Consider the following 12826-nt stretch of genomic DNA (forward strand, 5'->3'; position numbering starts at 1 on the left):
GTAGTTCTAAATAAACTCTAAATGCATTTAGGACGTTTTTTACTCACTTTATGTCTCTTCCACGATGTTATTTCTCTCTCCAACAACATAGGTTACAATTAGATTAGCATGACCAATTATGCAAATTAGGCGATGACGTCATTTAGCGACTTCTAGCGACTTTTAGGACAACCAATAGCGATTTTCCTTACTAAGGAGTTGGCAACACTGGATACCAGTACCCATCCCTACTCCTTTGGCGTCAGCACACCCATCATGATGACTTTTTACTATGCCTTCCTGGAAAGCATCATGACCTTCTCCATCACCTGCTGGTTCCACTCCCTCAGCCTTCAGAACAGGAACAGACTGCAGCACACTGCATCAGTGTGCTCTAAAATCATTGGCCTGCCTGTCAGAACTCTGGCACAGGTTTTCAGCCAACAGGCCTTTAGACAGGCAGCCAAAATCATCAATGACCCTTCTCACATTCTTCACCCCACATTCCAATGGCTCCCCTCTGGGCGACGCCTCCACTGCATTTCCTGTAGGACTGAGAGGAGGAGAGCCACCTTTGTCCCCAAAGCCACTCTGCTTTTTAACTCCAGCCGATAAGACCATTTCCCAGACCAGAAACATAAACTACTCTACACTCATTTTATACTGCCGACACTTTATTCACTTTAGTCACTTACAGTTATTTATTCATCTATACAGTCACTTTAATTTTAAAACTGTGTATATACTGTATATTCTGTGTGTATTTATTATCTCACTCTTATTGCCTGTTTATGCCGTGTCCTTATTTTCAACGTCATGCTGCTCTGTTGCATCTTAATTGCCCCTTGGGGATAAATAAAGTCTTTCTGATTCTGTTTCTAATTCTGATTCCAGTATGCTCCGTGCCCCTGATGTAGCCATTTCACAGACATTGTCACTTGGATTTCTACAACTTATTTATTTTCATTAACATGTAAGGTGAGAAGGACACTTGTGGTTTAGCTGCAGTAGAGGGGTTGAGCAGTGGGTTCAGGGTGCGGTGTCAGGGGAGGCTGACCAGGACAGCTGAGGATCATCGTCTAACCATGCTTTCCCTATTTGAGGACACAGGGAACTGATGGGAAAGCGATGTGTGGTGTGCAAATAAAGGGATGCAGCTGGAAAGCTGCCTGATGATAAACACATTGTGGGATATGTCTGTGTAGGTTCTCAGGTCAGTAATTTGCACCAGAGGTACACTTCAACTGTGAGAGACAGAATGTGGAAAAAAAATCCATGAATCCACATGGTAGGATTTGTAAAGAATTTATTCGTAAATTAGGGTGGAAAATAAGTATTTGGTCAATAACAAAAATACAACTCAATACTTTGTAACATAACCTTTGTTGGCAATAACAGAGGTCAAACGTTTACTATAGGTCTTTACCAGGTTTGCACACACAGTAGCTGGTATTTTGGCCCATTCCTCCATGCAGATCTTCTCGAGAGCAGTGATGTTTTGGGGCTGTCGCCGAGCAACACGGACTTTTAACTCCCGCCACAGATTTTCTATGGGGTTGAGGTCTGGAGACTGGCTAGGCCACTCCAGGACTTTCAAATGCTTCTTACGGAGCCACTCCTTTGTTGCCCGGCCGGTGTGTTTTGGATCATTGTCATGTTGGAAGACCCAGCCTCGTTTCATCTTCAAAGTTCTCACTGATCGAAGGAGGTGTTTGCTCAAAATCTCACGATACATGGCCCCATTCATTCTGTCCTTAACACGGATCAGTCGTCCTGTCCCCTTGGCAGAAAAACAGCCCCATAGCATGATGTTTCCACCCCCATACCTTCACAGTAGGTATGGTGTTCTTGGGATGCAACTCAGTATTCTTCTTCCTCCAAACACGACGAGTTGAGTTTATACCAAAAAGTTCTACTTTGGTTTCATCTGACCACATGACATTCTCCCAATCCTCTGCTGTATCATCCATGTGCTCTCTGGCAAACTTCAGACGGGCCTGGACATGCACTGGCTTCAGCAGCGGAACACGTCTGGCACTGCGGGATTTGATTCCCTGCCGTTGTAGTGTGTTACTGATGGTGACCTTTGTTACTTTGGTCCCAGCTCTCTGCAGGTCATTCACCAGGTCCCCCCGTGTGGTTCTGGGATCTTTGCTCACCGTTCTCATGATCATTTTGACCCCACGGGATGAGATCTTGCGTGGAGCCCCAGATCAAGGGAGATTATCAGTGGTCTTTGTATGTCTTCCATTTTCTGATGATTGCTCCCACAGTTGATTTTTTCACACCAAGCTGCTTGCCTATTGTAGATTCACTTTTCCCAGTCTGGTGCAGGTCTACAATACTTTTCCTGGTGTCCTTCGAAAGCTCTTTGGTCTTGGCCATGGCGGAGTTTGGAGTCTGACTGTTTGAGGCTGTGGACAGGTGTCTTTTATACAGATGATGAGTTCAAACAGGTGCCATTCATACAGGTAACGAGTGGGGGACAGAAAAGCTTCTTACAGAAGACGTTACAGGTCTGTGAGAGCCAGAGATTTTCCTTGTTTGAGGTGACCAAATACTTATTTTCCACCCTAATTTAGGTATAAATTCTTTACAAATCCTACCATGTGGATTCATGGATTTCTTTTTCACATTCTGTCTCTCACAGTTGAAGTGTACCTCTGGTGCAAATTACTGACCTCTGTCATCATTTTAAGTGGGGGAACTTGCACAATCGGTGGCTGACTAAATACTTTTTTGCCCCACTGTATGTATGTAATATATATATATATATATATATATATATATATATATATATATATATATAAAATAGTGCTGTCAATAGATTAAAAAATTAACTAATTAATCTCACAATTTTCTTTTATTAATCGCGATTAATCCCAATTACTTGATCAATAGCCTGGCTCCAATTACATTTTTTCAACTTTATATTTTAAGATTGTAACAGACATTTATGCAATACAATGAAGTAAATGCAGAAAAAACACTACGAATGTATGCTGAAATTCATACAGAATTTTAATAGTTTTCATCAATCTTTAACACAGTGAAAACTTACAAAAAAACCTTTAAGGCCATCAACAGTGACCGAACCCAGGCCTAAAGATTAAAGTGAATACCATAACAATAAAGGGTGCACAAAACTCAGTATTTAAAACAAAAAAGACAGCAGAAAACCCAGGATGTTGAACATGTTTCACTTCAAAGGAGCAATCTGGCTTAGTCCTTCTTTGCACTCAGCCAGTGACTGAGGCAGACTATTCTGTTTACATTGTCTGATGAGAAAGAAGCACACTTATTTTGAATGATGTGACCTGAGAGTGAGAATAATCTCTCACAAGGCACTGTGGTTGCAGGGGTTGACAGGTACTAGGGACTAGTAAAGCACTATACAAATACAGACCATTTACTTGCGTGCAATAGGTGCCAGCCTGGCATGTGCTCCTTCTCTCTTTAACCACCACTTTAGTGGACACTCTCCTATGTCAATCTTGGGCTCTGCTTTGAACAGATTCAGACAGCGGACTATAGCATCTTCCTCTGTATCTGAATGAGGAGAACCCAGCAAGCAGATGGACATCTTGCTCTTCTTTGGTGATGGTTCCTCTGTTGTCTGAGCAGATTGTTGGTGTGCATGCATCTCTGCCATCAGAAGGTCATGTACTGAAGCCCACACCTCTCTTCTTTCATCTTTGGAAAGGCACTTAAAGTCTTTAAACCTGGGATCAATGGCAGTAGCGATCTTCAGCCATGTGAGATTGCTGCTGTCCCTCCGCTGAGCTAGGCCATGTGGTAAAAAACCTTCTTAAACCTCAAAACGTAGACTGGGTCATCATCTGAGGGCTCCATAATCCTGAACAAATGACACAAGGCTGGCAACACCATGAAACAGGAGACATACCGCTCTCGCCCCAGCAGTTCGGTCACATATCTGCAATAGAAAGATCAAGTCTATATTTTTCTATTAATCACACAGAGACAAACATAAATACCACATATGAAAATACAGGGTGGGCCATTTATATGGATACACCGTAATAACATGGGAATGGTTGGTGATATTAAAGTCCTGTTTGTGGCACATCATCTAGGAATGCTCGGACCTGGCACCCATAATGTGGTGGTGCACCATCTTGCTGGAAAAACTCAGGGAACGTGCCAGCTTCACTGCACAAAGAGGGAAACACATCATCATGTAGCAATTTCAAATATCCAGTGGCCTTGAGGTTTCCATTGATGAAGAATGGACCCACTATCGTTGTACCCCATATACCACACCAAACCATCACTTTTGTCATTCCAACAGTCTTGGAGGGATCCATCCAATGTGGGTTAGTGTCAGACCAATAGCGGTGGTTTTGTTTGTTAACTTCACCATTCACATAAAAGTTTGCCTCATCACTGAACAAAATCTTCTGCGTGAACTGAGGGTCCTGTTCCAATTTTTGTTTTGCCCATTCCGCAAATTCTGTGCGCCGATCTGGGTCATCCTCGTTGAGATGCTGCATTAGCTGGAGTTTGTAAGGGTGCCATTTGTGGGTAGCTAATATCCGCCGAAGGGATGTTCGACTAATGCCACTCTCCAGTGACATGCGGCGAGTGCTACGCTGTGGGCTCTTGCTAAATGAAGCTAGGACACCCACTGATGTTTCTTCATTAGTGACAATTTTCTTGCGTCCACATATTGCCGAATCCAACACTGAACCAGTTTCACGAAACTTAGCAAGCAGTTTGCTGACTGTAGCATGGGAGATGGGTGGTCTCGTTGGGTGTCTTGTATTGAAATATGCTGCAATCACCCGGTTACTGCGTTCACCAGATATCAACACAATTTCGATCCACTCCTCACATGTTAACCTCTTCGACATGTCAATGGCTGTGAACAAAGAGAAACTTGTAAATAACTCATGAAAGAATAAAGTTACGTTGAAACCAAGCACACCATTGTTTTTCTTGTGACATTACTAATAAGTTTGATGTGTCACATTGCCCTCTTCCTATTGAAAAAACAAAAGTTGTATCCAAGATGGCCGACTTCTAAATGGCCACCATGGTCACCACCCATCTTGAGGAGTTTGCCCCCTCACATATACTAATGTATATCTGTTATTAACCTCTGTCTCTCTTCCACAGCATGTCTTTATCCTGTCTTCCTTCTCTCACCCCAACCGGTCGCAGCAGATGGCCGCCCCTCCCTGAGCCTGGTTCTGCCGGAGGTTTCTTCCTGTTAAAAGGGAGTTTTTCCTTCCCACTGTCGCCAAAGTGCTTGCTCATAGGGGGTCATATGATTGTTGGGTTTTTCTCTGTATCTATGAAGCGCCTTGAGGCGACTTTTGTTGTGATTTGGCGCTATATAAATAAAATTGAATTGAATTGAATTGAATTGAATAATGTGCCACAAACAGGACTTTAATATCACCAACCATTCCCATTTTATTATGGTGTATCCATATAAAGAGCCCACCCTGTACACAGAGAGGATGAGGTGGAGAACATACTTGAAAACAAAGCTAGAACACAAAGATAGACACACAATCATGAGAAACAAAATGATTACCTGCAAGGTTCAAGTAGTTCCTCCAGCTTTTGCAGTCTGTCAAGCTCCTGGTCAGTCAACATGGTCACCTTGCTGTTTTGCTGAGTCAGAATGGTGGTCAGCCCAGATTTGTTTCTCTGGATCCGCTTGATCATCTCTAGGGTGGAGTTCCATCTTGTTGGAACATCCTGAACAAGCGGTTCTGTTTGATGTCCATGTGCAGCTTGCTGTGCCTTTAATTCCTGAGCATTTGCTGGACTATGCTTAAAATGTCCAACAATCTTGCGACATTTGGCCAGAGCCCTTTCAAATGTGCTGTCATTAAGAGAAACTGTGACCGTTCTTTGCAGAATGTGGGCCATGCAGGGCATGTGTTCAAATGGAAGTAGTCTGGCGGCTGCAACCATGTTACAAGCACTGTCGGTGCCAAGCGTGGCTACCTTGTCCTTGATTTTCCATTCGTTTACAAAACTCAGAAAATGGTCAGCACACGCCTCAGCAATAGTGTCTCTCTTCAGTTTTACTCACTGTTAGTGCAAACAATTGCACAGTCCAGTTGTTATCAATAAAATGCGCCGTGACCCCCAAGTAATTATCGTTGTTCACCGAAGTCCAGTGGTCTCCGGTGAGAGCGACGTTCCTTACTTGCAAAAGCTTGCCGGACTGCTAAGCCCGACACAATGGTCTCGACAGTCTCGGCACAATGGTTCCTCTCGAGGGCAGATTGTAACACACATCTCCTGATGCAGTGCGAATGACTTCTCTCAGTCCATCATCTTCTACTATGCTAACTGATCGGCAGTTTTTACCTATCCAAACAACCAAGGAATTGGTTAATTTTTCTCTCACATTTTTTGTTATTCATCCACAAGCACCATTCTCCTGAAGCGCAGACTGGCAAGGTCCCGTAGAGGCGGATTCAGTGTTTGCTCTCAGGTGAAACGCCAGTGATGAACTGCTTCTGTGGTACCTGAATTCAGCTTTGCAAATTGTGCACCTTACTCATGTTTTGTCCAACAAGCCATCAGGCAACTTCTTAAAGAGAAACTTTAAGTACGCCCTCGTCCATGCTTGTGTGTGTTAGCTAGTGTTAGCTAGATAGCAGCATGGTGTCACTTCTTCTTCTAATCATTTCTGTCAGGACAAACGCCAGCATAGCACACTGTTGCCCCCTCCTCCAGAGGTGCTCATGAGTTTAAAGGTCTTAGATTACAGGAAATTAAAAAAAAAAAACTGTGTTAAATTTTTTTAACGCGTTAAACATTTCGCATTGATCTCAACAATTAACGTGTTAATTTTGACAGCACTAATATATATATATATATATTGTAGCATCCCTCCAACAGAAGACAGAGACGATCGGTGTTCCGGCTACTGGTGTTTATTAAGAATAGTAACACAGGCTACTGTGGACCATAGCCAATGCCAAAACAACAGGGAAATAACGCGCTCTCCAGAATCAACACAAACCCCGACTCTCGCTCCTTTTTCCCGCACACACCCACAACAACATTCTCTAACACCCATCCCCCGAACACTCTCAGCCAACCACACACATGATCTTCTCCAGACTGTCTGTCATTGGTAGCTGATCTGATTGACAGGCCAACCGGCCTCTAGAATACTACACATTCAAGGACACTAAGTAAATCACCATGCTGCCGGTGTGGTCCAACTATGCCATAAGTGAGTGGCAATTCTGAACACAAAACACTGATAACACAACAGTTAACTAACTTGTAACCCAGTCCGTTACAATTTACACAGCTGACAGTAAACTTGACTCAATGGCACAACTTTCCTTTTGGACCTATTTCTCAACCAAGACTACACATTGTGTAACAGTTCTTCAGTACTAAAATGTTTACTTGAAAACTACCCCTCAGTTATACTAATATAGATTTCTGTATGTGTCTCTGTGTTCTAATATGACTGCCTTACAGTTTTGTGTTAACCACTTGAACTTTTTAAAGTGCTTTCATTAAGTTAGACCACTGTCTAAGACAGTTATGATTATGAGGCCTTGCAAGTTATCCCAGTAAATACAGTGTCCGTCTTGGATCAATAACAGCCTAATCCCCTCGTGGCTTATACTACGTGTATACACACAGACAGACAGACACACACACACACACACACACACGCTTTTATGGATTGCACATCCACAAATTTGCACAGGCACATACAGCTCACCAGTAGGAGTTTAATCCTCACAACTGCCACCGGGTTATCAGCTTTGGTGCTTTCAGTCCATTATAGCAAATAGGAAGAGAAACTGAGCAAGGATGAAAGGATAAAAAAGAAAAACAGTTAAAATGATGAAGAACTAGCAGATGGGAATTTTAAGCAAAAATCGGGTATTTAATGGTGCATTACTTACTGGGTATAGTGTGTAAGTAAAATTAGTTTTAAGTTTCTGGAGGCTCCTATAGAAAATGTGTAGTAGGTCTCGTGTTGTACCAAATTAATATTTGTTAAACTTTATTCAGGTTTAGGTGATTAGCAGGAAGCAACAAAGTAGTCACACCTGCTGTGTAGTGCATTGACAAGGTTCCAACATTTATGTCAAATATAGCTAAACCAGTGAAGCGTGATTTGTCACTCCAAAGAACACATCTCCACTGCTCTAAAATCCAGTGGTGGCATGCGTTACACCACTTCATCCAGTGCTTTGCATTGTGCTTGGAGATGTGAGGCTTGTCTGCAGCTGCTTCTCCATGAAAACCCATTCCATGAAGCTCTATATGCACTGCTAAATCTGAAGGCCACGAGAAGTTTGGCAATGTAGCGACTGGCTTTGCAGATAGTTAGCGACCTCTTATGTGCATCAGCATCCACTTGTGACCTATCACTTTGTGGATGAGTTCCTGTCATTCCCGATTACTTCTGCTTTGTTATAGTGGCACTAACAGTTAACTGTGGAATATTTAATACTCCATGACTGGACTTGATGCACAGTCCCACAGTGCACACCAGAATTCCCTGAGCTCCTGATAGGGACCCATTAAAAAAAAGAAATCTTTGTAGAAGCAGTCTGCATGCCTAGGTGCTTCATTTTATACACCAGTGGCCATGGAAGTGACTGGAACAATTCAATTCAGTGATTTGGATGGGTAACTGAATACTTTTGGCGCTAGTGTACCTTTACTTTACTACTCATCCATCTGCTTTTCCATAGAAATGGCTAAGAATGTACTGTTAATTGGTTTGTTTGTTAGATAGGCTATGCATAGATGACAAAACTGACTAATAATACAAACATAAGGTCTATCATGCAGATGTTTGAATTGAATTATTCTTTACTAAATTGCATGTAGTTCAGAGCATCCAGTTGGCGTAGTTTAATCATATTTGGATATTGCTTGCCTTCCTTTGGTTGCTTTCATTTTTTAGAAGGTTATGACAACAGCTCTAAAGGTTGTGCTGTTTTGAACCATTTATACAGCAAGGAGAAAAATAGTACACTTCCAACAAAATTTTGCTGCCCTACAGGTACAATGTATTTAGTAAGAAAATTGAAAAGTTCTTGTTTTGACAGAGGACCTTGGGAAACTGGATTACCAACTGGATTACTACTCAATGACAATAATTTTTCAAGAGTAACATTAAATAATGTTGGCAGAGTGAGTGGAAAAAAATTATTCATTAGCTTAGTTGCAATGAGTTTCAATTTTAACTGAATATTATCAGTAGGAGCACAGTAAGAAACACAGTGGAAAAGCTCTGTGGCATAGCAGAAAGGGCAAGGGAGGTAAAACACAATTTTATTGTAGAAACTTGAAAATATTACTAATTTTGCTAAGAGATTATACACACACTAGGTTTTGATAGTGTACACGGAATTGAGTTATGCAAATTATTCATTGGAGAAATTGTCCCCAACTCTGCCTTGCTGATTACTGTAATAACATTTTTAACAAATTAATATTTTTCCCTACATAATATATTTTTTAGCGTTATTAGTAAGATTAAAAAAATTGAAACAGACAACACACACACGCACACAGACACACACGTGTATTTCATGCTGGGCTGTGAAAGGGAAAAAACAATTGCACATAAATGCAAATATGATTTCCTTGTTTGCATATCAAACCATGTCTTGGTGTTTACACCCCTTAATTACAATGTTTAATTAATTACAACAGGAATGTAATGGGGGATATTTACAAGTCTTCAAAGACTGTAAGATAGAGAAAATAAAATGATGTGCACAGCAAATCCATCATGTCCAAATTAACACTGTCGGATTTGATTTCAACACTATTAAAGTGTCTATATGGGTCCACACCAGAGAGTGTTAATTTAACTCTTTTTGGAGAGTTGGTACGTTAACTCTGATTTAGTGTTAAACACCAAATCTGTCTGGAGTTGATAATTTAACACTTGGTGTTAAGAATTTATATATTAACTCTCAAAGAGTATTTTAGTTTAACTACGTAAGAGTTATCTTCTAATTCATTCTAAAAAGCGGGAATTTTACTGTTCTGTACTTCTAGAAATTTCTTTTGGAAATAAACATTTACTAAAAAGACGCAATGGTTTTTGAAAAACATTTATTCTGAACTGTGCACCACAATTTCAAAACATTTTCTGAAAGATGTAACAGTGTACCTGTTCTCACTTTCATTAGAATTTTGTTTATCAAAAGGTCTGACATGGTAAATGCAAATAACAGCATTCTCATCACTTATTTCTTCAATACAATATGCATGTCCTTCATTCATCCCTTTGTGGAACTTCAACGCACTTCTGCTCTCCCCCATATTCCATCTTCACAAGCATATCCTGTGCGGAGATTGAATAAAAATTAGTTGACACTAATTAATGGCACAAATAATCCAGTAAACAATTGCAGCACAGTAAAAAAAAAAAAGAAAAAAGGAATCCTCTTTGAGCCATTACTTGTGTAAAGTATTTTCCCAAAAGACAAAGACACAGGCAACAGGTAATACTGAACTAAATGTAAAACCTCAACCTTTTTAATTTTTACTTAAACCGTGTGCACAAAACTCTGGAGGGATCTATTACTTTACTTACTTAGCACTTAGTTCTTCCTACGTCGAGCGGTGCATCGGGCAGCTAGTGATCTCCATCGATGTCGGTCAGCAGCGACTGCTTCAGCTTCGTCCCAAGCAATGTCGACAGTTCTCAGATCGTCCATAAATGTTCGACGCAATGTGGTCTTTGGTCGGCCTTGCTTTCGCTTGCCAGTGCGTGGACGCCATGTCATGGCAATCTTAGCTGGGCGATGAGGGGGTAGGCGTAAAATATGTCCCGCAAAGCGAAAGCGCCTTTCTGCAACAACATCGGCTAATGGGCGGGTGCCTGCTCTTCGTAGGACCTCCTCATTTGTTATTCGGTCCCGGTAGGAAATTCTCAGGATTCGCCGCAAGCCACGTTGTTGAAGCACGTTCAGGTGTTGAATAATTGCACTTGTTGAGCGCCAGGTTTCACTAGCGTAAAGTGCAGTAGGGAAGACTATAGAGTTCAGTAGTCTGATCTTGACCCTTACATTCAGGGAGGTCGAGTTCCAAATAGGTTGGAGACATCGCAGGACACCAACTGCCTTCCCTACTCTGGCGTCGACATCCCGATCAGAGACCCCGTCATTCGAGATGATGCTGCCAAGATATGTAAAATTCTCCACCTCTTCAGCACGTTGTTGGTTGATCATGACAGGAATGCGGGCACGTGCATAGCCAACTCGGAGTACCTTGGTTTTTTTGCCGCTGATTCTTAATCCAACTTTCGTTGCCTCCCTCTGCAGGGCCACGGTCAACTTTTGGAGGTCTTCCTGAGTCGAGCCCAGCAGGGCGATGTCATCTGCGAAGTCCAAGTCAGTGAGATTACGTGCTTCGTGCCAGGGCACACCGATGCCAGCTTGGTCAACTGATCGTCGCATGATGAAGTCAATTACCAACAGGAAGAGGAAAGGGGATAGCACGCATCCTTGTCGGACGCCAGTATTGATCTTGAAGAAGGCTGTGCAGCCGTCATCCGTCCGGACGCAGCAACGGGAGTTGGAGTAGAGACAACGAAAGGCATCTACAAACTGCTGAGGGACTCCATAGTGGCGTAGGATAGCCCATAGAGTCGGCCGGTGGACGCTGTCAAAAGCCTTCTCGAAGTCAATGAAATTAATAGAAATCTTCTTTTGGTGTTCCAATGTTTGTTCAATGATCATGCGGAGGGTGAAGATTTGCTCGACGCATGACCGGCCACTCCGAAACCCAGCCTGCTCTTCTCGCAATCGTTCGTTCACAGCGTGTCGTAGCCGATTCAAAAGAGCGAGGCAAAACACTTTCCCGGGTACCGACAGCAACGTGATGCCCCGCCAGTTGTTACAGTCTCCCAAATCACCTTTTTTTGGAAGTTTGATAATGGTGCCTTTTGTCCAATCATCGGGTACATGTGATGTTGACCAGCAGGCGTTTAGGAGTCTTGTGAGGGCGGCTTCAAGATGGGGTCCACCATGCTTCAGCATTTCGGCGAGGATTTTGTCCAGGCCTGCGGCCTTTCCACTCTTGAGGAGTCGGATCGCTGTCTTGACTTCAGTGATGCTGATTTGTCCGATATCGACAGGAAGAAGATCCATGGAAGGTGCCAGGTCTTCGGCCTCGAACCGTTGGGGTGGCTCAGGTTGGTTCAGAGTATCGCTGAAGTGTTCGACCCATCGTTGTTCTTGTTCAGCTGCAGTAAGGAGGACACGTCCATTTTTGTCTCGGATTGGAACACCGCGGCCACCACGAGCCCCAGTTAGATCTCGTACAATGCGATATAAGGTTCGGGTATCGTTCCGATCGGCTGTTTCTTGGGCTTCGATGCCTTTAGCTTCGATCCATTCACGCTTGTCACGCCAGCAGCTGCGTTTGACCTGTCGGGCAAGGTCTTGGTAGGTGGCCATGGCCCTCTCACGCTGGTCTGCAGAAGCATGTGGGTCAAAGGCCACCTGGTCCCGAACTGACTTTGCCAAGCGATGTTGATCTATAAGTTCCCATGAACGGTCGGAGATCCAGCGCTCCTTAAAGCCGCCCCGTCGGCGACCAATCATCGATTCTGCTGCACCGACCACATCCTCTTTTAGCTCATCCCAGAGTGTATCTGGATTTTTGTTGTTATTTCCTTCCGCAGCAAGGAGCTGGAAGTGGTTTCTCAATTCGAGTTGAAATTCCGCTGCCGTATTTGCATCTTTTAGGCGTTGAATGTTAAAAGGACTTGGCCGCTGCAATCGTGGTTGGAGGCGCTTCAGGTGAAGTTTACATTTGGCAATTAGCAGGTAGTGATCCGAGTCAATGTCGGCTCCAC

Source organism: Mchenga conophoros, linkage group LG14, assembly GCF_057382185.1.
Source record: "Mchenga conophoros isolate Kocher_MC1m ecotype Shallow Benthic linkage group LG14, M_conophoros_male_GT1.1, whole genome shotgun sequence".
NCBI lineage: Eukaryota > Metazoa > Chordata > Actinopteri > Cichliformes > Cichlidae > Mchenga > Mchenga conophoros.